This window comes from Budorcas taxicolor, chromosome 7 (genome assembly GCF_023091745.1).
Source record: "Budorcas taxicolor isolate Tak-1 chromosome 7, Takin1.1, whole genome shotgun sequence".
NCBI classification, from domain to species: domain Eukaryota; kingdom Metazoa; phylum Chordata; class Mammalia; order Artiodactyla; family Bovidae; genus Budorcas; species Budorcas taxicolor.
In genome coordinates, this window is record NC_068916.1 from 71,954,900 (window position 1) to 71,982,472 (window position 27,573).

Consider the following 27,573-nt stretch of genomic DNA (forward strand, 5'->3'; position numbering starts at 1 on the left):
TTAAACTGTACATCTCATTGGAGTAAGGACCAAGATGGTCTTACCACTGCTTCCTCAATGCCTAGCACAGTGCCTGGTACATAATAGATACTCAGTAGATATTTGTTGAATGAATGAATGACTGGGACAGAAGCAGCCCCAGGCCAACTGCAACTTCTAGGCTCTGTATTATTCCCACCATTTCCAAAGATGAGAACTTGGTTGTACTCCTTTTCAACTAGAAATATGGCCCACGTAAAAGATACAAAGCTCATCACATCACTGTGTCTCATTTCCATGGTGTATCTGCAGACAAATCCTTTAAAACACTTAACCAGTGGGTGAGATGCTGTGTCTAATAGTTTTGCAGTACAGCTTGGAGAGTTTATTTTTCACAATCTGTTCTATGCATCAAAAACCAAAATATACAATTGAAATCGATGCTGAGAAAGGGAAAAGACTTTTTTTCAGGTCTGGGAATTGACCCCTCTGCCTAATCTACTGATAAGTGCCCTGAAATTATGCAAGAGGAAAGAGGGGATAAGTGAAGATTTTAATCACAGAGCTGATAGGTTCGAAGCACCCCAAGCAGTTTTCTGAGCTCCTTAAGCATCAGAGTATCCCTCCAAGGGTCTGTGGAGACCACTTAGTACAACATCTTCATTTTTATATGAGTCAACTTGTCCAAAAAATAGAGAGTCTTTTCCCACTAAAGCATCCTAGAGTGGCACAGCAGGTGTTTTACTCAAAGACCTGCTTTCTCCACCATGTACTGCCACTTTCCTGCTATTCTTTCTTTTCCATCTGTGGCAAGCTCAGCATTCATCTTCCTCTAAAAATCAAAGATGGGCTGAAACAGTAAGCTGACTTTCTTCACTTTCCTCCACCAGGAATCATGTCCTTCTCAGCTACCTCTTTTCATATGCAGCCTATAGCAGATTCCTCCCCCCACCTTATCTTCCCTTTGGGTTTTCTTTTTCACTAAAACGGTCTATTTAACAAGTAATGATCGTGTTCATCTTGGCACTCTGACAGCCTATAGCAAAATAACAGAAGCAGGAAAAACAAATGGAGGGGAGTACTCTAAAGATCTGGACTTTCAAAGAATAAGGAAACACTCTACTGACTTTTTGTTCAGCTTCCTAAGATGAAGACATTTAAATATGTAAAATACAATACTCACCTTAGGCAGCTGCTCATTTATGAGACTTTTGGCACCAGCCATCTAGATATGAGTTTTTTGAAGTGAATGATTGATGCTGTCTTTAATCTCAGTATTTCATATTCATTGTATGAATGCTTATTCCTAACTAGATCTAGATGGTAGGTTGAATGATTTGAAGAGTAGAAAGCTTCTCCATCGAAGATTATATTTTGATTGGCCTATTAAACAATTTAGACTTAGATAGATATTCCTTTTCATGAAGGCATTTTTCTTCAGGGATCTCCTATAAAATACAGCTAGGACTGGCACAACCAAGGTACCAGGAGTCATCAAATATTGAATTCTAGGTGAGGGAAACCCAGGTTTGATCCCTGGGTTGGGATGATCCCTTGGAGAAGGAAATGGCAACCCACTCCAGTATTCTTGTCTGGAGAATACCATGGACAGAGGAGCCTGGTAGGCTATAGCCTATGGGGTTGCAAAGGGTCAAATGTGACTGAACAACTAACACTTCACCAGTTTTTGCCTTGAAAATCTGAAAATATAATTCCCCTCATTAATGAGAACTAAGACAGGTAAATTTGATACATGCAAGCTTGGAAGATATGTCATATTGACAGTGAAGGAAGCAGGGAACATGGGGATCACAGCACGGAAAACGTGACTAAGGCAAGAAGAGTAATAAAAAATAAATTTAAAAAGAGCAATAAATAAGTAATGTAATAAAACTTACATTTCTCCCTTATTTTGTACAGGACAGACTAGATAGGAAAAGCCTGCATTTTTGAAAATTTTACTTCACTCATGTTTGCTTTTTATGATTTTGTTTTAGAATCATTGTCTTTTTAAACTGGAGTATGGAGAGGGAGGTGGGAGGGGGGGTTCATGTTTGGGAATGCATGTACACCCATGGTGGATTCATGTCAATGTATGGCAAAACCAATACAGTATTGTAAAGTAAAATAAAGTAAAAATAAAAATTAAAAAAAAAAAATACAAAAATAAATAAATAAATAAACTGGAGTGTGATTGCTTTACTATGTCATGTAACTTCCTTCTGTACAATGAAGCGAATCAGCTAGACATTTATTCCCTCTCTCTTGGACCACCCCTGCCCAGCACCCCACCTGCCTAGGTCCTCACAGAGTACTGAGCTGAGCTCCCTCTGCTAAACAGCAGCTTCCTGTTAGCTATGTGCTTTATACATGGTAGTGTATATCTGTTAATCCTAATCTCCCAATTTGTCCCACCCTCCCTTACCCCTGTGATGTCCATACATCCATTTGCAACATCTGCGTCTCTATTCCCACCCTGGAACTAGGTTCATCTGTACTCACACCAGTCAGAATGGCCATCGTCAAAAAATCTATAAACAATAAATGCTGGAGAGAAGGAAATTCTCTTGCACTATTGGTGGGAATGTAAATTGGTACAGTCACTAGGGAGAACAGTATAGAGGTTCCTTAAAAAATTAAAAATAGAACTACCACGTGACCCAGCAATTCCACTACTGTGTATATACCGGAGAAAACCATAAGTTAAAAAGACATATGTACCTCATCTATTTGCTTTTTTTAACCGAACACTTCATGAACAACTAAGTTAAGATGTGCTTACTTAGTAGCTCAGTCATGTCTGACTCTTTGAACTGTAGCCCACCAGGCTTCTCTGTCCATGGGATTTCCCAGGCAAGAATACTAGAGTGGGTTGCCATTTCCTCTTCCAGGGGATCTTCTCAATCCGGGGATCAAACCCATGTCTCCTGCATTGCAGGCAGATTCTTTACCCACTGAGCCACCCAGGAAGCCCATAAAGCCCATAAAGTTAAGATTCTTGATTCCAGAATTCAAGTTTTTAACTATTTTACTCTGTTCTCTTCTGAAGGAGCCCCAGATGGAAACATCTGGTCCCAAAAGTCTTTTGCTGGGTTTTAATGAATAAAAACCTCTCCTGAAAACAAAACAAAACAAAACCCCTCCACGAACCCTAACCTCAAGCCACTATTTTAGCTTTATTTGAGGAATTTAATTTTTCAGTCCAATCAAGCAAGTGATGAGGTTGTATTGAGTTGAGAAGTAGCCTTATCTTAGCTTCCTGAGGTCTAATATTAGGATAAAAACTTCTCATCTAGATCAAAGCTTACCAGAGAAGTCTGTCTCTAAGAGAGAATAGCTGCTTATCTTGAGTGAAGACCATGCGGGGCAGGGTGCAAGTGCTGTTTCCACAGGTTGGCACTGATGGAGTGGTTCCTCTTACCTTCTCTCTCAGGTTATCTTTGCTCTTCTCATCTCACTCTTCATTTGGGGTGTTTTCTTTTGTCCAAATATTTATAAGAAATTGACACTGGTTTTCTGGGCATTTGGCCCAGGTTTTCTAGAGTTTGGTTTCCTGCCTCAGAGGTAATTCCAGATATCACTTTTAGAGATGAACACATTGGTGGCTGTTATATTCATTAGTGCAAAATGTATTTCAGTTGAGGAGAAGAGATCTTTAACTTAGGTGCCTCCAAAGATGACAGGGAAAGGGCTGCCCTAAAAACTGAGAGTGCTGAAAGATGAGACATACAAATAAATCTTTGGCATTGCCATAAAAAACCTTGTTCCTCATATTTGCTTTGCAATAAGAGCTTGGTTTTAGTTTGAAAGCTATTCAACCTTGATGTTTGAAATAATAACATTTTATTTTAAAATCTGTTTACAAGTCACAAATCATACTGGTAAATATTCATGGATCATTTTCTTTGGCTTCCAAGAAAAGTATGGAGAGAAGAAAAACACCTTCTGGGGTCAGAGCTTGGAGTGTGGTGGGAGATAAGATTGAATATCAGCAGCGTTAAGTTGGAAATAAATTTGAGTTGCCAGTTGTAGATCCTGGTTGAAAAAATAAACCTCAAGCACTTTTCAAGATGAATGATGCTAGGGAAAGGCAAAGCCCAACTTTATGGCCCTAGTCCAAACACACACAGGCTAGGATGCTAGAAAACTGACAGCAATGGTGCCTCATACAATATCTTCTCTTGCACTGTGCAGAATGATTTAGAATTTAACAATCATGTGCATATATGTTTTGCTACATGACACTATGACATGTATTATTATCCCTGTCTCGCAGATGAAGAAACTGATGTTAATTTTAAATGACTTGCACATGTTTCTAAGACCAATACCTAAAAAAAAGAGCTGGACCTGGATCCCAGATCCATTGGCTTCTGGTCTAGGATTCTTTCAGGTATGTCTTATTCAGGGTTTGGATTAAGATACCTCTTCCTCTCGTAGATTTTCTGTCTACAATCCAAAACCTGGATTGTAAACATCTCTGGGTTCCAAAAAAAAATACCCTATAACAGCCTAGCTGTCATCACAGTGACTTGTAATGAATTATTACCTTGATTTGATTTTTCACTGGACAATAAATTCCATGAGAAGAGTAACTAGTTTGCCATAGTAATTACAACACACTGGGCCTGGTAGGAAAGTGTTTCCTAAGTCTTTGTGAATTGAACTGAAGTCCAACAGTTATTTTGCCAAAACTGGAAGGATAGTAAAGATCTGACTTGTCGACTGACGAGTTCCAAGTCTGTTTTGAATGGGTGTTTTCAAGGAAAGGTGCTGCCCTCTTGAAAATCTCATTACAGATGCCCAAGAGAGGACTGGAAAATTCTTCCTAACAGAGACCATGGCCTTAGGAATTACCGCCATTTCATTCTCATTTGAAGGGCATTTCTACCCAGTTGTAAATGCCAGATGGCAAAGGGATGAGAAATCCTAAAAGTTCTCTGGGTACACAGAACCTTTACTGTTGTTTTCTCACCAATGCTCACACACCTGCAGATGAAGATCTGGAAGTCTGACTCTCTAGAGAAGCTGGATCTGTTTTCCAAAGCAGCCATCCTCTGCCAGGCAGGTAACTGTGATGATAAGGTTGACAGAGCTACCAAATGATGTCTCATCATTCCAGATAAGAAGGAGCAAACACTAAGGGAAAATAAACAGTGAAAAGGTCCGTTTAAAACCCATAACCTGTGTAATTCAAAATTGGAAGTGGGACTTCGGATCTCACTCTCCTTTGAAAATTTGTAAACTCTGCCCTACTTCTGTGAGATTCTCCAACATGCTGGCATAGCCAGAGTTGGCTAGACTCCCAGGTGCAACGCAGAGTCCATCTGTTCGGTCACTCTGTCTGATGTGGATTTAGAGAGTGAATTGTGTGTATGGGATATGTTCCAGATAAATCTGAATTTCCTAAATATATTGAAAATGTGGTTGTGAGTTCCAAGAGAGATTCCCACTGTACTTGGTCCCCACCACTCAATTTTTTCAGATCATATACAACAGAGGTTTAAAGGAGCATGGAATGTACTCTGCTGTAAGGCTGATGAATCTAGTCTAGCAAAATGCCTGGCTTAGAGAAGGTACTTAATAGCCATTTTAAAAAGAATAATACTAATAGTATGGTTTTACTCTTTCTATGTATCAGGTGATATGTTAAGTACTATCTTTCCCCTCTCTCCTCTCTCTCTCACTCTCCCCAGTCTTTCCTTCCCTTTGTATTTCCACTAATATTCATGGAGTTCCCTGTACATATCAGGTATTCTTCTGAGAGCTAGGGCTATATTAGTGAACAAGTGACATCATGTACCTTGAATTCTATTTGGAGGGATACTAATAATAATCAAGTGAACAAACAACTTCAGATAGTGATACAGAACAGAGTAATATGAGATAGTGACCTGGGGATGAAAGATTACTTTCCTTTGCATGTACATGAAAAACTTCACTAAGAGGGAGACGATTTAACTGACATTCTTTCAATGGGTAAGAAAGAATTTTCCATGAAACAATCTGCGGTGGAAGTTTTCTAGGCAGACATTTCTAGAACATTTCAAGACAAATGTCCCAAATGATCCAGTCTTGTTTGTGGGACAGAAAAAAGCCAGCAGCTCCGGAGCAAGATGCACAATGGTCATTTGGACACCAGGCTGGAGAGGAAGGCAGATGGCAGGTTGCTGTAGAGATGCGGTGTGTGTGCACGTGTGCTCAGGGCTCAGTCGTGTCTCACTCTTTGTGACCCCATGTTCCATAGGCATTCAGGCCCCTCTGTCCATGGAATTTTCCAGGCAAGAATACTGAAGTGGGTTGCCATGCCTTCCTCCAGGGGATCAAACCCATGTCTTCTGTGTCTCCTGCATTGGCAGACAGATTCTCAGCAGAGCCAAACAAATCCAGCTTAAGTGCTACTTGTATCCCCACTGCACCACCTGGGAAGCCTTGAAGAGATGTTGTAGGCCATGACAAATAACACTTCAATGCATTATCTTCTTCAACCACCACAACGACCCTACAATGCTGTCTGTATCCCCATTTACAGAAGAGAATAGTGAGACATAGACAGCTGAGGTAGCACGGTCAGGGTCACATCACTGGCAAGTGGCAGAGTCTATATTTGAAACTAGGCAACCTGGCTCCAAAACTCAAAGCACAAGTCCCAACATAAATCCAGACATATTCATCATCTCTTAGAATCGTCCCCTTCCCCACATTCAACCGCTCATCAATGCAAGTTCCGATCAGCATCACAGAACACTCAGTACTGGCATGGATACACAAATCAGAGCCAAACAAACCCAGCTTAAGATCTCAGCTCTGCTTTGATGGGCAATGTGATCTGGGAAAGTCATCTAATTCGCTATGGCTTTTGTTTTCTCATCTGTGAAATGAGACTAATAATAGTAGTTTCCTCCAAGATCCCCTGGAGGAGGGCATGGCAACCCACTCCAGTATTTTTGCCTGAAGACTCAGACACGATTGATGCAACTTAACCTGCACACACACATCCACTTCTTAGGGTATTTTGAGAATGCAGTGATATCATAACTGCACAGTCTAAGTCTTCAATAAATTCTTAACCTCAAACCAAACCAAATCCCTACCCCATGTATCATTTCCCACAATTCATTTGTCCTCTCTCTCTCCTTCCCCGCTGTTACCCTAGTTGCAGATCACTGCTATTACCATCTAGCCCTTCTGACTCAGACTCCTCAGTTGCATTTTAACATACTCTTCAAAAATGTTTCTATGCAAACCAGCATTTAAGACCATTGAAATAGACCATCAACCAAGATACAAGTGGATCTTAGTAGATCTCAGTGTCAGACTCAGACACTGCAACTGTATTTGCAAATATTCAGTGTTAAGGTTAAATGGGATTTGAGGTCTTTTTGGATGCATTTTGATGATATGACAGAGTTTTGGTAGTACATGAATACTGCCCTGCTCTCACCCATTTCCCACGTTCTCCTGCTCTTTCAATATTCCCATGTGAATTATATGCAAGGGATAAGAGCCAAATGGTATTTAAAGTACAATATGTAACATCTCTTAGCACATATTTACGGTAAAGGTTAATCTGATTTGCCTGGTTAGGTTCAACTGCTAACAATTCAAATGTTGACATATTATTTCAAATGTAATATTTAATTTCAAATTTAATGTATAACCAAACTCATTATTTTTCCTCTAAATTTGCTCCTTCAATAACTTTTCCCACTTTGGAAAAATCGTATCCATCCTTCCAATGTCTCAGATTGAAAACTGGGAGAAGTCAGTTCCTCTTCTTTTTCATGACCCGCATCAACAAACCATGCTGACTTTATCTTCCAAACATACCCAGGATATGACTTCTCGGTCACGCTGCCACCATCACCTGAAACTAAACCATCACCATCTTTGGTCTGGGGTACTGCAAGAGCCACCTTACAGGTTTTGTTGTTTCCACCTTTGCAATTCCAGAACTCTCTTTTTAAGAGAGCAGCCAAAGAACCCTTTAGAAACATAAGCCAGACCAAGGTATCTGCGATAGAGTGAACAGTGAAAAGAAAAAAAAAAGTGAAAGTGCTAGTTGCTCAAGCGTGTCTGACTCTTGCAACCCCATGGACTCTAGCCCACCAGGCTTCTCTGTCTATGGAATTCTTCAGGCAAGAATACTGGAGTGGGTTGCCATTCCCTTCTCCAAGGGATCTTCGCAACCCAGGGATTGAATTCAAGTCTCCTGCATTACAGGCAGATTCTTTACCATCTGAGCCACCAGGGAAGCCCAGAGAGAACAATGGCTTCCCACATATGGCCAGATTCTAACCCCCAGAACCTATGCATGTTACCTTATACGGCAAAAGAGATGTCACAGGTACAAGTAAGTTAAAGATTTTGCGATGAGATTATCTCGGGGGAGGAGGTCTGATGTAACTACATGGGTTGTTATAAGTGGATGCTTGAACAGAGTTAAAGGAGAAATGATGTGATGATGAAAGCAGAGATTGCAACAACATGCTTTGAAGATGGAATTAGGGGCCAGAAGTAAAGGAATGCAGGTGACTCCTAGACCCTGAGAAAGGCCAGAAAACAAAGTCTCTTCTCCCAGCCTCCAGAAGGAATCTTCCCACTGACACCTTGACCTCAGTTCAGTGAAACCAAACACAGACTTCTGACTTCCAGAATTACAAGAGAATAAGTTCGGGTTGTTTCAAGCTGTTAAACTCACGGTCATTTGTAACAGGAGCAACAGGCACTGAAGACAGCTCCCTTTTCATTTCCTCTCATCCTGAGTCAAATCCAAAGTCATCACAAGGACCTACAGGGTCCCACACCATCTGTTCCCCACTATCCATCTTGTGACTCAGACCTCACCTCCTATGAGCCTCCCTTTTGCTTGCTCTTTCCAGCCACTTGACCTCTTTGCTTCAAACACTTGGACATGCCCTCTACTCTTTGCCTTTATCTTTTACATATCTGGCCTGCTCTTTTCCTAAAATAGTCACATGATTTGATCCTCTCTTCCTTGGGTGTCATTCACCTGTCTCCTTCTCAGTGGGGCTTTCCTGACCACACTACTTGGAATCAGAATGCATCTCCTTTGAACCCTTCTATTCGTTATATCACTTGCCTCCTTCATTTTTTCCAAAGAACTTACAACCATCTGGTGAACTCTAGTTTTACTCACTTATTTACTAGAATGAAAGGTCTATTTTTCATTGTTCTGTGCAGCACTACAAGCCCATGACTTCCATAATGCTTGCACACAGTAGGTGCTATTTAGTTAATTGAAAGAAATTTAGTGAATGAGATGCTAACCCACTGCAATGTCTGGCATGGTCTGCATGCATGCACATGTGCTGGCAAAGTGATGGTAGGGCTCCAAGGAGACTCCTGACTCAGCTGAGGCAGTGTATTCATGAAGTTTGAGAAAAAGAGAGGCAGGTGACATGTCCTGCCAAACACAAATCCTAGTTGACTTACAACCAACCTGTGTATAGTGGACAACAATGGAGAGAGGAGCAGGATATAGGTTAAGGTCTTTTAATGCCATGGCCCTATCCATGAAGGTCCATTAATAAGTCTTGATTGCTGACCAATTATGTTAGAAATTCTGCCCCTACCACCCTTCCCTTGAAAGGAGACCTGGAAAGACAATGGATAGAGACAAGAGCTAAAATTTCTTTCCCCTATATTGAGTTATTTTTAAGACACATGTACACCCATGGCCACAGGACTGGAAAAGGTCAGTTTTCCTTCCAATCCCAAAGAAAGGCAATGCCAAAGAATGCTCAAACTACCGCACAATTGCACTCATCTCACACACTAGTAAAGTAATGCTCAAATTTCTCCAAGCCAGGCTCCAGGAATATGTGAACTGTGAAATTCCAGATGTTCAAGCTGGTTTTAGAAAAGGCAGAGGAACCAGAGATCAAATTGCCAACATCCGCTGGATCATGGAAAAAGCAAGAGAGTTTCAGAAAAACATGTATTTCTGCTTTATTGACTATGCCAAAGCCTTTGATTGTGTGGATCACAATAAACTGTGGAAAATTCTGAAAGAGATGGGAATACCAGACCACCTGACCTGCCTCTTGAGAAACCTATATGCAAGTCAGGAAGCAACACTTAGAACTGGACATGGAACAACAGGCTGGTTCCAAATAGGAAAAGGAGTATGTCAAGGCTGTATATTGTCACCCTGCTTATTTAACTTATATGCAGAGTACATCATGAGAAATGCTGGGCTGGAAGAAGCACAAGCTGGAATCAAGATTGTCAGGAGAAATATCAATAACCTCAGATACGGAGATGCTGCTGCTGCTGCTGCTGCTAAGTCGCGTCAGTCTTGTCAGACTCTGTGCGACCCCATAGACGGCAGCCCACCAGGTTCCCCCGTCCCTGGGATTCTCCAGGCAAGAACACTGGAGTGGGTTGCCATTTCCTTCTCCAATGCATGAAAGTGAAAATTGAACCTGAAGTCGCTCAGTCGTGTTTGACTTCTAGCGACCCCATGGACTGCAGCCTACCAGGCTCCTCCGCCCATGGGCCCATGGGATTCTCCAGGCAAGAGTACTGGAGTGGGGTGCCATTGCTTTCTCCGGATATGCAGATGACACCACCCTTATGCAGATGACACCACCCTTATGGCAGAAAGTGAAGAGGAACTAAAAAGCCTCTTGATGAAAGTGAAAGTAGAGAGTGAAAAAACTGACTTAAAGCTCAACATTCAGAAAACGAAGATCATGGCATCCAGTCCCATCACTTCATGGCAAATAGATGGGGAAACAGTGGAAACAGTGTCAGACTTTATTTTGTGGGGCTCCAAAATCACTGCAGATGGTGATTGCAGCCATGAAATTAAAAGACGTTTACTCCTTGGAAGAAAAGTTATGACCAACCTAGATAGCATATTGAAAAGCAGAGACATTACTTTGCCAACCAAGGTCCGTCTAGTCAAGGCTATGGTTTTTCCAGTGGTCATGTATGGACGTGAGAGTTGGACTGTGAAGAAGGCTGAGCGCCGAAGAATTGATGCTTTTGAACTGTGGTGTTGGAGAAGACTCTTGAGAGTCCCTTGGACTGCAAGGAGATCCAACCAGTCCATTCTGAAGAAGATCAGCTCTGGGATTTCTTTGGAAGGAATGATGGTAAAGCTGAAACTCTAGTACTTTGGCCACTTCATGCGAAGTGTTGACTCATTGGAAAAGACTCTGATGCTGGGAGGGATTGGGGGCAGGAGGAGAAGGGGACGACAGAGGATGAGATGGCTGGATGGCATCACTGACTCGATGGATGTGAATCTGAGTGAACTCCAGGAGTTGGTGATGGACAGGGAGGCCTGGTGTGCTGCGATTCATGGGGTCGCAAAGAGTCGGACATGACTGAGCGACTGAACTGAACACCCATAGCTGATTCATGTCAATGTATGGCAAACCACCACAGTATTGTAAAGCAATTAGCCTAAAATTATAATAAATATATTAATTTTAAAAAAAAGAAAGTCTGAAGAAGTGATTTAATGAGGAAACCATCAATTTCCAAACTTTCTCTCAATGACAGACAATGATCCATGAGAAAAGTTTAGCCTCCTTTTCAACATAAGGATGTGTTCTGTGCGAGTTAAAAGGTCTTAGCAGTCATCTGCTAGCAATGGCATGGTATACTAGACTACGCACACATCACACTGTATAAATGCAAGGGAAGCTGACACCACTGGGACCTAAACCATGGACAAAACTCAAAGCAGAAGCTGGCTGGCGTGACTGCAGAGGTGGCAGATAGTCTAGCTTGCAGGCCAGCTCTAAAGTAACTGCTGAAGCTCTAAGTTCTCTTCCAGAACAATAGGAGAGAGTGCTGACTTAGTGATACTGGTCATGAGCATAGGAAAGCGACATATGTCACAGTCTTGCTTGCTTTAGATGAGAGAATGTATTTTAGAGTTTAGGATTTGCAAGACAAACTCAAATTCAAATGGCAACCACTGGGTACTTTCCCTCTCTCATCCTTGGATTGCCACCTCTGCCTATGTCAGGAAGGGAGAAAGCAAGTTAGTAAGAGTTAAAGGTCTGGTTAAACGTGCACAGTTCATGTATGCTGCTGCTACTGCTAAGTCACTTCAGTCGTGTCCAACTCTGTACGACCCCATAGACGGCAGACCACCAGGCTCCCCCGTCCCTGGGATTCTCCAGGCAAGAACACTGGAGTGGGTTGCCATTTCCTTCTCCAATGCAGGAAAGTGAAAAGTGAAAGTGAAGTTGCTCAGTCATGCCCAACTCCTAGCGACTTCATGGACTGCAGCCTACCAGGCTCCTCCATTCATGGGATTTTCCAGGCAAGAGTACTGGAGTGGGTTGCCATTGCCTTCTTCTTCATGAGATATTAATAAAAGCAAACAAATCCTGATGTCTACAAGGATAAATATACTTAAGTCACACCAAAATAACCTGGACAATTTAACAATCAAGATAAATTTAATTCAAAAAATAACAGGTAAGGAATCTCCAGTCTTAGAGGCTTGACAGAAGGTGACCATTTGTTCTTGACTGGTTCAGGTGTAGTTCTCTTAGATGGCATGCATAATGTGAGTTTATAATTTCAAATATCAGAATCATCTGAAGGCAACTTAAAGTGCCTTCCTTCATAATTTATGAAAAAGATGGCTTGAACTGTATACATAAAGCAATAACCAAAGAGCAATAGGCTGAAAAACTGGACCATATTTAAATTTAGAAAGTCTATCCATCAAAATGCTATGGCTGGGGCTTCTCTGGTCGCCAAGTGGCTAAGACTCCAAGCTCCCAATGCAGGGGGCCAGTGCTTGATCCCTGGTCAGGGAGCTATATCCCACATACAGGAACTAATACCCAGTGCAGCCAAAAAAAAAAAAAAGGCTATGGCTCCCCAGGTGGCGCAGTGATAAAGAATCTACCTGCCATTGCAGGAGATGCAATAGAAATGGGTTCAATCCCTGGGTTGGAAAGATCCCATGGAGTAGGAAATGCACCTGGAAAATTCCATGGACAGAGGAGACTGGAGGGCTACAGTCCATGGCATCGCAAAATGTCAGAGGACTGGGACTTCCCTGGTGGTCCAGTGGCTAAGACTCTGCGCAGTCCCATTGCTCATGTATAAAACAGCCTGAAGTCCCAAGGTTTCCAGCAACTCTGGTTATCAGTAAGCAATGGCGTGTGGCACACTGAGGAACAGGTACTCACAGGACAGAACTGTGAGTGTGTGAAGCTTCCATGGATGAACAAAAGCCTGTTTTCCTCATCTTGATTGATCATTTCTCACCACATGTGCTATTTATCAGAAAATGCCTCACTAGCCACCAAATAGGTGATCGTTATTGATAAGACAAGAAAACAAAACTGGAAGGATAACAACCAGGCATGCAGAACAGCAGGCTGTCACTAATCTCATCACCACAGTGGATCACCTGAACCGTTCTGCTATCAAAGTTGGCTTTGAGTCAGCCTCCTTTGGAGACCTGCTGATTGTGTTACAAATGTGAGTTTGACATGGAGCAGGTGAGGATTTTTCAAAACACATGTTCAGTGAAGAGGGAAGTCACAGCTTAAGTGAAATCAATGTGGGCTCTTGGCCTGGCTCAGATCAAAAGACCTGGGGAGCAAAATCCCCTGGAAGGCCATGTAAATACACCTGCTGATAACCTTATTTTCCCTCATCGACCTCCAGGTCTTCAGAGGTTTCTGGTTATGTGGGCACTTCCTTAGGTACTGCCATCGTCTTTCAGGGTTTTGGCCTCCTGCAGCATCCTCAAATATTTTTTATCATCCTCCCCATCATCTCTCTGCCCTGACACTGTCTTGTGGATAATCCTGGCAGCTGGCCCCACACAATGCTGCTCTTGGTAGCTGCAGAGCATTTGGAGGTAGAATCTTTTCCTGCAGCTTTTATCCCTGATGGTGGGGAGACTGTATGCCAGGTGACACCAGGTAGAACAGATGGCCTCATTTTTTGCCTGGTTCCAATTTAAAGTCAAGTTCTTTCCCTCTGATGTCATGTATATCAAAAGCCATTCCTCCTAAGCAATGATATTTACTTAGATTAATTATTGCTGAACTCAGATATGCATTGAAAAACAATTTAGATGTCACTAAATTTTTTAAATGGAGTTTTTTCAATAAATTAAAAAGGCACATGGTAAAATGAATTCTAAAACTGTCAGAAAGGCACACCGATAAACTTTCTTGCATATCCAGTCAGAAATATATTTATACCAATATTTATATACAGCTATACTTTTACTAATTCCCAGAATTGAGGTAACACACTATATACTGTTCCTCACTCAGCTTTCTATTTTTATTAATAATTTATCTTGGAGATAGCCTCATATAAGTAATATAATCTTATATGCTAATATTTTTACTGAAAATATACTATTTAATCCATACTGTACCAAGATTTATTTTATTAGGATCCCATAGATGGACATCGGGGTTATTTCTGGTAACTATCATTACAAAGCTATTACGAAAACTGAGGGGTGCTTATTCCTGTACTTGGCCCGCTTCTGCTTACATCTAAGAGCTTTGCTGACTCCATTCTCTTCCGTGTGTGTGTGTGTGTGTGTGTGTGTGTGTGTGTGTGTGCTTAGTCACTCAGTGTGTTGACTCTGCAATCCCAGGCTCCTCTGTCCATGGGGATTCTCCAGGCAAGAATACTGGAGTGGGTTGCTATGCCCTCCCCCAGGGGATCTTCCTAACCCAGGGGTCAAACCCAGGTCTCCCACATTGCAGGCGAATTCTTTACCATCTGAGCCACCAAATAAGCCCTCCCCTCTTCCATAGCTCCTAGCAATTCTCCAGTACCTTATACCATTTTATTTTCTTTTTAGAATTTGGTATGTCTAAGATAACCCATCTATTTCTTACACCTTATTTCCTGTCCTCCCAAACTAGACTATTAAGTGTAATAAAAGCAGACATTGATGTCTTCTTTACTTTTGTATTACCAGCACCTAGAACAGTGCATGGCATATAGTGGGTGCTCAATAAAAACTTAAACGAAACGAACTTCAACAAATTTGGTAGAATGAATTTTCCTGAATGGAACCAAAACCTACAATGCAAACTGAAAAAAAGCGAAAAGAAAATTTATCTCATGAACCTGGAAGCCTAGCCATGTGGCAGGTTCTTTTGATCAGTGTCTCAATAATGTCACCAAGGACCCAAATTCTTCTCTTCTTTTTGTTCTGTCATCCTCAGCCTGAGCTTCATTTTATGGATGGTTATGTGCTCAAAAATAGCCACAGGATTTACAGGCATCACTGGCAGATATGATAACAGCCAGAGGAAGAAGGTAAACTATTCCTCTCTGTGTTTCATTTATTGGCCAGTTAGGTCACATGCACATTTCAGAGTCACTCATCAGCTAGAGATGTGGAATCTGGCCTGGCTTAGACTAATATTACACCTTGAGCGAAACAGAAGTGAAGTCATTCATAAATGTGAACTGCACTTGAGTTCTGGAGCCAGACTGAGACAAGCTGGGACCCGGGGCCCTTTGCTGCAGTGTTGCAATTCTTGTACCTGGACATACATGGAACTAAAAATAACTGCATGCATGCTACACAGTTGCAGCAAATTCTGGACCAAAAGATACAAAAAGACAAAAACCCCAACTATCACTTCAGAAGAGTTGGGAGTAACAAAAAATTGGGTGTCAGGAGCAAAAGCAGGGTACTGCACCTGCCCCCGGCAGTTAACACCACAAATGAGTGGCAATCTACCTATGCCACCCCTCCGGCTGAGCCCTGGACACACCCCTACCTTTACCCCATAAAAGGAACGAGCAAGGAAACCTGTTACTTGTTTTCCCTCTATCCTGTACCTGGTGTAGGAGCCCCAGTGAAGCCTTGCCTGAATTTCTTGTCTGGCCTCTCATCAATTTCTACTGATTAGAGAAGGCCCTGGTCAGTATCAGAACCAACAGCCCTGGTGTTCCTGGATTATAAACCTAGCCACTGGCAAGGTAGCAGCTAGTTATACCTGAATGTAGCCATGAAATTTAAAGATGCTTGCTCCTTGGAGGAAAAGCTATGGCAAACATAGATAGTGCATTAGAAAGCAGAGACATCACTCTGCTGACAAATGTCCAAATAGTCAAAGCTATGGTTTTTCCAGTAGTCATGTATGGATGTGAGAGTTGGACCATAAAGAAGGTTGACAGCTGAAGAACTGATGCTTTCAAACTGTGGTGCTAGAGAAGACTCCTGAGAGTCCCTTGTACTGCAAGGATATCAAAGCTGTCAATCCTAAAGGAAATCAACCCTGAATATACAGTGGAAGGACTGATGCTGAAGCTGAAGCTCCAATACTTTGGCCACCTGATGTGAAGGGATAACTCACTGGAAAAGACCCTGAAGCTGGGAAAGATTGAGGAGAGGAGGAAAAGGGAGCAACAGAAGAGAGATGGCTGGATAGTATCATTGACTCGATGGACATGAGTTGGCACAAACAGGGAGATAGTGAAGGACAGGGAAGCCTGGTGTGCTGCAGTCCATGAGATCATGAAGAGTTGGACATGTCTTAATGACTGAACAACAAACAAGTGGGACCAAAAGAGGGGCTAGAAGGATAGAACTGGGGGACTGAAGGAGCCAAATTGATCTGGAATAATAGAAAACATTTTCTGTTTTGTAGCAAAGTTATGTATTTTCAGACTATATTCCTTTGGGGGACAACTTTCCTTTCAAAGTCTGGGTTTAGAAATATATGTGACTAAAATCAGTGGCTTGTTTAGGGTGACGTGTGCATTTTTATTTGCTCAGTAGCCCTTTAGGAAGGCTGTGTGCACATGGGTTTCACTGCAGGCCAAGGCAGCTCACAGGGAAAACCAAGATCCTGCTGGTTCTAAATATGTCACATAACTGCACCAGGCTCATCACTTCCACCCATGCACATTCAGCTGGCGCTCCCTTCTTCTCCTGCCTGGACCGCCACGTTACCTGTGTGGACTGCTCCTCCCAGGGTCTTGGCCTTCTCTTGTCTCCTGTCAATTGGTTCTCCCCAAAGTAGCTAAGTGAGCTTTTGAAAATTAATCATCATTTCCCTGGCTCAAATGCTTACATAGCTTTTCACCTCACTCAGAATAAAACACATTCCCCTTTTGGCAAGGGATAAATTAGGAGTTTGGGATTAATATATATGCATTATACACACTACTACCTAAAATAGATAACCAATAATGACATGTTGTGTAGCATAGGGAACTCCACTCACTGTTTTGTGATAACCTATAAGGGAAAAGAATCTGAAAAAGAATATATATATATATATTTATTCTATGACTGAAAATATATAGACATACACACACGTATATATATATATATATATATGGATATGACTGAATCACTCTGCTATACACCTAAAATACATTGCAATCAACTATACTTCAATAAAAAAATAAAATTGCAAAAACTGTATCTATAAAAATTTTATCTAAAATATATATCTCCAAAATTTACCAAAAAAGCTCATGTGGCTCAATGTCAAAAACAACAACAACAATACAATCCAATCAAAAAATGTGCAGAAGACCTAAATAGACATAAATGTAATTCAAAACTACAATGAGATATCATCTCATACCACTCAGAATGGCTATCATCAAAAAATCTACAAACAATAAGTCATGAAGAGGTTGTGGAGAAAACCAAACCCTTCTGTTATTGGGAATGTAAATAGGTTTAGTTACTATGGAGAAAAGTATGGAGGTGCCTTAAGAAACTAAAAATATAGCTATCATATGATATAGCAATCTTGCTCCTGAGCATATATCCACAGAAAAACATGGATCAAAAGGATACACGCACCGCAATGTTCATAGCAGCACTATTTACAATAGCCAAGACATGGAAGCAAACTAAATGTCTGCCTGGCAGAAGATGGCTGCTTTGGAAAATAGACACAGCTTCTCTAGAAAGTCAGACCTTCCTCTTCTGTAGGTGTGTGGGTATTGAGGAGGAAACAGCAAGAAAGTTTCTGTGTGTCCAGAGAACTTTTAGGATTTCTCGCTCCTTCACCATGTTGAATTTACAACTGGGCCGAAATGTCCTTCAAATGAGACTGAAACAGGGGCAAGTTCCAGAGCAGAACCATTGTGTATTAGAAAGAATTTTCAAGCTCTCTCTTAGTCATCTGCGTTTTCAAGAGAGCAGCACCAGTAAAACTGGCTCTTCCTTGAAAATAAGATGTGGTATACACACACACACACGCACACACACACACACACTCACACTCACACACACACACGCACACACACACACACACACACACACACACACTCACACTCTTTACTAAGCCATAAAAAAGAATGAACTAATGCCATTTGCAGCGACAGGGATGGACCTAGACATTGTCATACTGAGTGCAGTAAGTTAGACAGAGAAAGACAAATATCACATGATACCACTTACATATGGAATCTAAAAGATATGATACAAACCAACTTATTTATAGAACAGAAACAGACTCACAGACTTAGAGGATGAACTTTTTAATGGTTACCAGGGAAGAGTTGGCGGGAGGGCTAAACTTGGAGTTTGGGACTGACATGTACACGCTGCTGTATTTAAAATAGATAACCAACAATGATCTACTGTATAGCACAGGGAGCACTGCTCAATATTTTGTAATAACCTAAATAAGAAAAGAATTTGAAAAAGAGTAGATGCGTGTATATGTATAACTGAATCAGCTTGCTGTACGCCCAAACCTAACACAGCATTGCAAATCAAGTATACGCCAATAAAATTAAAAACTAAGTAAAATGCACCATCCATTTAATGATAGTTTTGAAAGGCTAAAGATAAATGTTCTATTTACTATTTAAAGAACAAAAACAACAAAAAACCACACTCTCCTTACCTTACATCCTTGACCCCTCCACCTTGAGGTGATATACCAGTGCCCTTGCCCTCATTTGCCTAATTCCAGCCCCATGTGATGCTGTTCTTTACCCTTGAACACGCCAGGCTGTCACTTTCTGAAGGTCTTTGCCCTGGACTTCCGGTTGGTCACAAGGAGGCCACTTTCAGCTTATTCAGGTCTCACTTTTCATATTACATTCTCCCTAGGCCACCCCGAGCTGCAGCGAAAGTGACTCGACCCCCATGTCCTAGTAACTCTTTATCTCATGGTTTATTTTTGTTTGTTCAGAATTTTATTACTATGTAATATCTTACATATTTCTTTGTTTACTAATTAATATTCAGTGTCTCACAATCAGAAGGTATATTCCTAGATGGTAGGGTTTTGTTTGGCACTTAATCCCCAGTGCCTAGAACAATGACTGGCTTAATTAATATTGGATTGTTTAATACTTGATAACAACAATGGCAACGTCTGTTCTTTTAATCAACCCCTTCTATCAATACATAGTATTTGCACATCATATGCTGCATATGAAGGCTCAGAAAAGAAATGACTCCCTAACAGGCCTGATTTTCTGGAGAATAGAAAAGAGAGTGGGTACAGGCTTATACTATGTTTTTAAAGCTATGGTTTTCCCACTAGTCATGTATGGGCTTCCCTGATGGCTCAGTCAGTAAAGAGTCTGCTTGCTTTCAGGAGACCTGGGTTTGATCCCTGGGTCGGGAAGATCCCCCAGAGAAGGAAATGGCAAACCACTCCGGTATCCTTGCCTAGAAAATCCTGTGAATAGGGAAGCCTGCTGGGCTGCAGTCCAAGGGATTGCTAAGAGTCGGGCATGACTGAGCAATTAACACACACACACAGTCTTATAACCCTTGGGTCAAATAGTAAAGCACTGTCTGTCAGGTGGAGGAGTGACTCCAAGGTCAAGCCACTTTGACGGGACCAGTAAATAGGTATTAGGAGATACTAACATAGGCTTACAAAAACTACAAAAGAGAAGCCCCAAATGGCCATCAATCTTTCCCTCTTATAGAACGAATGAGGCCCTCTTGCTGAGAGAGGTGCTAAGTCAGTCTATAAAACACACATCTTGGGGAGAAAGGGCAATGGGAGACAGAAGGAAAGGAAAGCTGTAATAGTGGTAACAGAGGAGAAACGTTTCAGGGGTTGGATGGTGATGCAACGGCAGCTGCACACTGAGGGAGAAAGATGGGAAAGGAAAGACATTTCTTAGGTCTGGATGGATAATGTGTCTAGCTGCTGCTGCTAAGTCGCGTCAGTCGTGTCCGACTCTGTGCAACCCCATAGACAGCAGCCCACCAGACTCCCCCGTCCCTGGGTTCTCCAGGCAAGAACACTAGAGTGGGTTGCCATTTCCTTCTCCAATGCATGGAAGTGAAAAGTGAAAGTGAAGTCGCTCAGTCGTGTCCGACTCTTAGTGACCCCATGGACTACCAAGCTCCTCCGCCCATGGGATATTCCAGGGAGGAGTACTGGAGTGGGATGCCATTGCCTTCTCCAACGTGTCTAGCTATGGTCACATTATTTGAGTCACTTTTAATGCTGTTGAGTGGAGAATAGAATTCCTTTCTCATTACTTTTTTTTGCCAGTTTGTGGCATGTGAAATCTTTGTTCCCCAACCAGGGATTGAACCCACATCTCCTGTAGTGGGGCAGGGTCTTAACCACTGGAGCACCAGGGAAGTCCATTTCTCATTGCTTCTGGATATTGATTATACTCATATTTTTTAACATAAAGTCCCTCTGTGACTGAACCACCTGGGTCCCTGAATTATAACGGTTACATTAAAAATACAACTTTAAAACAGCTGACTGAGAATGGAGAATTTTTTTTTCTTCCATAAGTAGCTTGTCATTTGAAATTTAAGCAGAACCAAAAGACTGTTTGCTGGAGACTAAAGTATAAGTTATTTGCTAAAGTCTGATTCAACTCTCACCAGACCTTGACTCTAGTCTACTGCCAGGGAGAAAGAGCTTCTGGGAGGAGAAGAGAAGGGACCTTTACATGTTCTTACAGACAGACTCTGGGATGAAAGGTGGCCTGTTTGGGTATGGAAATGGGTACAGCAATAGAGCACTGTTTCTGTTTTCCCATCTAGAATTTCCTGCTGAATGACCTGCAGGGTGAAGAAAACGGAGGTGCAAGGAGAGATGAGGAGCATGGGATCAGTTCTGGCCAGGCTTGGATGTGTGACCTCAGGTTGGTCTGTGTGCATGCTATCCTGCCGCTTGTATGCAGGGGAGTGATACTTTCTTTATGTACAAAAAAGATAATCTGTTTGCAGATTCTAACTTCAGCGAAAATGGTCCCTGGAATGAACTGAGCAGGCAAACAGGTGATGAACCAAATGCAGTGAACAGATGAGAAGGGCACTGGATTGCAGAGGTGCCTTGTGACCTTGTGAGTGTCCCTTCCCTCTCTGGACCTCACTACATTTACATGTGAACGAAGAGGACTGGACAAGACATTCAGCCAGCTCTCCTCCCTTGGATATTCTTCTGGTTAGCAAAACTGCAGGTCAGTATGCTTTCGCTGTTGCATAATCCTCAGAAACTTGAAACTTGGAATAAAATTGGAATAAAGAAATAAGGCAGAAGACAGCAGCAAGAGAGAAACAAAAAAACTGGACAAGAAAGGTACCAATTAGAGTATGGAAAATCATTAATTTGCTCAGGGAGAGAAAGTATTATTTAAAAAAAAAAAACTTGGCAGATTTTCTTTTGCTAACAAATATTTCTGAGAGGTGAGGAACTGTAGATGAGAAATCTCTTTTTTCCCCTTTATTTCTTACTCTTCACGGCTGGTCTGAAAATCGGACCTTCTTTAATGACACATGAGGCTCTCCACGATCTGCCCTGTCTTAGCTACTTTGTCTCTCCATAATCCTTGCTGATCTTCCATTACCATGGCCTCTTCAGACTCTCTCACTTTGCACTTTGCTATCTGTATTAGTTTGCTCAGGCTGCTATAGCAAAACACCACAGCCTAGGTGGCTTAAATAACAGAAATTTATTCCTCACAGCCCTAGAGCTTAAGATGCTGGCTGTCCAAGATGAAGGTGCGGGCAGGTTTGGGTTCTCCTGAGACTTTTCTCCCTAGCTTGCAGATGGCTGCCCTTTCACTGTGTCCTCAGGCGACCTTTTCTCAGTACACAGGAATCCCTGGCATCTCTCCCTCTTCTTATAAGGACACCACTCATGTCAGATCAGAACCCCACCTTAGTGGCCTCATGTAACTTGATCATCTCTTTAAAGGCCCTATCTCCGATATAGTCACATTCTGAGGTACAGGAGATTAGAGCTTCGGTATATGAATTTCTTCAGCCCCTTTCACCATTTCATGGACTTGGTTCAAGTTTCTGCCTCCTAGAATGTCATATCCCCTCTTCTTTCAAAATCCTATGTATCTTTTAATTCCATCTCAAAACGCTTTCCTCTTTTCCTTCCTTCTCTAATCACCCCTTCTCTCTGTAACAGCTTTTCTTTTAATTGAAGAAGTAACACTTGTACACAGTATGCTAACAAAAACATAACAGTGATATCCTGTAGATGATAAAACTCTTTCACGCCTCAAGTCCCCCATCCAGAGTGCCCCTCTGCAAGCGAACGGTTAATGCCACTTTGGAGAGTCTCTTATCCCATCCATGATACCCACATCCTGGCCATTAGACTACACTGCTCAGAGGGAAGAGATTAATTCTAAGTGAGCGGTGGGCAAGCACATCAGAGACTGCTGAATATCCTCTTATACAAGGTCCTTCCCAATCCCCGATGATTAGATCTGCCCATGAGCGGTGGGACTGAGAGCAGCCTGGAGCTTCATGATTCAGGCCGACTTGGATTTGAATACAAGCACTAGACTTTACAAGTTGCGTACTTTGGACAAAGTGTTTCCATCCCTTCAGGCCTCTGTTTGCTTGACTATAAAGTAGGGACAATCATTATGCCTTCTTAACCTGTGGGATGGAAAAAGAGATTGCTTCTGGAATGCCGTGTGAATGGCCAGCAGCAATGCTGCAGAAATGGCCTTTCTTTCCATCGACCTCTGTGCCTCTGCAGGACTCCATGACTTCGCCATGGCTTCTGCAGGCTGACTGCTCTCAGCCAGGCCCATGGTTCCAGGGCCCAGGTAGGTGTACATTTACATCTTTGAAGACCCCACTGGTTCTGTATACCCATTTAGGCAGTAAATAAACATTCAAATCAATTAAAAACGGAATCTGTCTGGCACACAGAAAGCAAGTGTTCTGTTTTGTGGCAGAAAGACGTGGGAGAGTAACCCAGTTCTGTCATCTAATTGAGCTGTGGCCTCAGGCAAGTCATTTAAGCCGCTTTCATCCGCAGGTTTCTTATCTGTAGAGTGTGGGTGGCCATCTCTACCTCATGGGGCTTGTGGGAGGGAAACAGAGAAGCTCTGAGCTGCTGCAGGACAATCATAGAATGAGGAGGACCTTTCTTAACAGTTTTTGCTTTCCCTTCCCCGTGAAATTCCTCCTTTAGGTACACAGCATCCCTGTGGCCCCTATTTGTGTCCCCTCCTTATCCTGAGAGCTCACCGGGCTGGAGGGAAGATAAGAAACTAAAGTGTGTGCAAATATTGTCAGAGTTACTCTTTCCCCAAATTCTGACAGTTTGAAACTGCCTTGCTGAAATTTTCTGTTGCATCGTCAAACTGACTTATGTGAGTCATCTCTATGGTAATCATTAGAGAAAGCCTCACACGATAATTTATTTAATGATGGAATCCACATCGTTCTGCTGTCCTCCTAATATACAGTCAGCAACTGAGCAGCAGGACATCAGTCAATTTGTGATCCTTTTGGGTCCACTCAGCATCTTCTGTGCAGTTTTAACTATAGCGTCCAGTTCTCTGTTCTCATTTGATATTCCAGAACCCCCCATTTGAGATTTTAACTGAGATCTATTCAGGATATAGGGGCTTCCTAGGTGGCTCAGTGGTAAAGAATCCACCTACCAATGCAGGAGACATGGGTTTGATCCCTGAGTCAGGAAGATTCCCTGGAGAAGGAAATGGCAACCCATTTGAGTATTCTTGCCTGGGAAATTCCATGGATGGAGGAGCCTGGTGGAGAAAGCACCTTGGACAGCAAGAAGATCAAACTAGTCAATCCTAAAGGAAATCAACCCTGAATATTCATAGGAAGGACTGATGTTGAAGCTGAAGCTCCAATACTTTGGCCATCTGATGCAAAGAGCTGAATCATTGGAAAAGACCCTGATGCTGGGTAAGATTGAGGGCAGGAGGGAAAGGAGGTGACAGAGGATGAGATGGCTGGATGGCATCGCTGACTCAGCAGACACCAGTTTGAGCAAACTGGAAGATAGTGAAGGACAGGGAAGCCAGGCATGCTGCAGTCCATGGGGTTGCAAAGAGTTAGACATGACTTAATGACTGAACAACAAGAAGTGGGAAAGCATGTCATGCACTTACTCTCTGATCCCATCGCATGTCCCCATCTCCCAGATTATATTCTGAATTATTGTTGTTTAGTCGCTAAGTCATGTCCGACTCTTTATAACTCCAGGAACTAGAGCATGCCAGGCTTCTCCATCCATGGAATTTCCAGGTAAGAATACTCAAATGGGTTGCCATTTCCTTCTCCTGGGGATCTTCCTGACTCAGGGATCAAACCCATGTCTCCTGCATTGGTAGGTGAATTCTTTACCACTGAGCCACCTAGGTGGCCCTTATATACCACATAGATCTCAGTTAAAAACAGAGAGATCAACCTTGAAGTACTAGTCAGGCAGGCCACCAGGCAGCCTTGCGGTAAGTGTTGGAGCAAGCAGAGAGATTTAAAAGGAGGAGACAAAGTTTTTCCAGGACAGTGGTTCTCAGACATTGTAGTCTCAGGATTTCTTCACATTTGTAAAAATTATTGTTCATGTGGGTTATATATACCAATAGTTATCACATTAGAAATTGTATAAAGAAGTTAAATTGTGAGTTTATTTAAAAATAGCAATAATAAGCTGTTAACATCAGCACATTAATAATGCAAATCATGTGGCCTCTGGAAAACTCCATTTTATATTTAAGAAAGAATAAAAGTGAAAAGCCAGTTAATGCCAGTGTTATTATACAAGGTTGATCTCATGAACCTCCAAAATGGGTTTTGAGGACCTTTGAGAGCCACTGGTCCAGACAAGGACACTGGAAGTTAAAGGGCTGAGAGAGAGGGAAAGAGAGAATGTGTTTCTGTGTTTATGTGATATACATGAATCTTTCTCTCTTTTGGTAATAATGATAGCACATTGTTTACTTTGAATTAGATACTATGCTAATTCACAGTTATTATTTCATTTAATCCCCATAACAACTCATAAGAGGCAATACTATTATCACATGGATTTTAGAGACTAAGAAGCAAGACAGATTTTAGAGAGGTTAAAACTCAAAGTGAGGCCAAATTTTCATGACAAATATCAGAAAAGAACAAACCAGGTTTCTAATGCAAACCTCTGTGAGGTATATGCTAAAGCATGTAGATAGAAAACAAAAAGACTTGAGGAATACTCTCCTACAAAAACTTCCAGGTTAAAGGTTATTTAACACTGGAGGATGATAAGAATAACTTCCTGGTTAGGTTCTAGGGAGATGGGGGGAGTAGTGGATGCTGTCATGTGCTGTCCACAGCCTGCTCAGAGCTAAGTCACCCAGTATTAACTGCTGACTGCTGTCAGTGAGTTCTTCTCTGGGAATGATTCTCAAAAAGAGGGCTGTTGACTATGGTAGTATGGAGAGTCCTCAAAAAACTAGGAATAAAACTACCATATGACCCCACAGTCCCACTATTAGGCATATTCCCTGAGGAAACCAAAATTGAAAAAGGTACAAAGATACCCCAGTGTTCATTGCAGCACTATTTACAATAGCTAGGACATGGAAGTAACCTAGATGCCCATTGATAGATAAATGGATAAAGAAACGGGTACATATATACAATGGAATATTGTATATAAAATGGAGCACATCTGAGTCAGTTCTAATGAGGTGGATGAACCTAGAGCCTATTACACAAAGTGAAGTAAGTCAGAAAGAGAAAAACAAACATTGTATATTAACACACATATGTGTAGATATATATATATATATCTGTGTGTGTATATATGGAATCTAGAAAGATGGTCCTGATGAACCTATTTGCAGGCCAGCAATAGAGACACAGACATAGAGAACAGGCTTATGGACAAGGGTGCAGGGAAGGAAGGAGAGGGTGAGGCGAATGGAGAGAGTAACATGGAAACATATATGCTACCATATATAAAAATAGATAGCCAATGGAAATTTGCTATAAGACTCAGAGAACTCAAACCGGAGCTCTGCAACATCCTAGAAGGGTGGAAAGGGGTGTGAGGTGGGAGGGAAGTTTAAGAAGGAGGGAACATAGGTATACCCGTGACTGACTCCTGTTAATATATAGCAGAAGCCAACACAATACTGTAATTATTCTTCAATTAAAAATAAATAAATTTACATGTATCTATAAAAAGAAGGCTGTTAGTCCAAGGTCACACCGATTCCCCTGGGGCAGTCCAAAGCCAGGGCTAATTAGCAGTTATATAAAAGCCCTTACCACAAGGCAGGACAATTCTGAAAGGCCATCCAATTGCAGATATTCCCAGATCTGAGGGGGCTTTTCCTGCTTGTGCGTTACTGTCCAATATCTTCCTTGGCCCAGGCCTGTTGCCCTCATTCCCCTGAAGGTGGTCTTGAGGGCACTTCTCAATCAATATCCTGCCACCAAATCTCCTTTTCAGAGTCTACTAACCAGAGAACTAATCTGAGACAAATTCCCAAGTCTTCCACCATTCAGAATAGTTCACTCCAATTCCTTTTAAGTATTAGGTCTCTGTAGGGTTAATATTAAGTCTCTTTAAACTCCACAACCAATAGAATAGTCCTGATATATGCTTATCCATCCTTCCAGTGATAGTCTTTTCATTTCAGGTTGGACACTTTAGATTTGGACAGTTCTTTCTATGAGTGGAAATCAGCCTGCCTGATATCCATGCACTCTATTAGTTTATCATGTGGAACTTTTCAGATCCACCCATTCATTCTTGCATGATGGGCTGCACACACATTACAGTCTGGCTGGATATATGAGAACCTGATCAGTCAGCAAGCTAGAAGAGACAGCATTTTAGGTGCTTCCTCATCCCAAGGTTTTCTGATTTTAGGAAAGTTTTCTGGCACGCTGTTCATAATAAACAGTCTCCCCACTTTCCCATCTCTACCTTCCATGCAGGCTTGGATGGCTCATGCCATGGAGAGGTGATAGCCTAACAAACTTCCTTCTGACTCTTCTTCTATTTTCTGTTATAATCCAACAGGGCTTGGAGATAGAAGGCCACTTAGTTTCATGGTTTTCAGTTTGACCTCAGATACTGTCTTTCTTGTGAACCAACTTACTTTTGTGCAGTCTCATCTTCCCTGCTGTGCTCTGGAAGTGGGACAATTTTCAGTGTTATTTTTAATCATGTAGAACTCAGGGAGATAAAGATATTGATTAAAATTATGAGTCTAAGAAAGGTAATGCGCTTGGAGAAGGATGCATGGAAGAACTGTGTCTTAACTCCAAAACTCCACTAGGTGGCATTTCATTAAAGCAGTACTGCTACTGTGCTTATTAGAGGTAATTGTGCATATTATTCTTAAAGGGATACT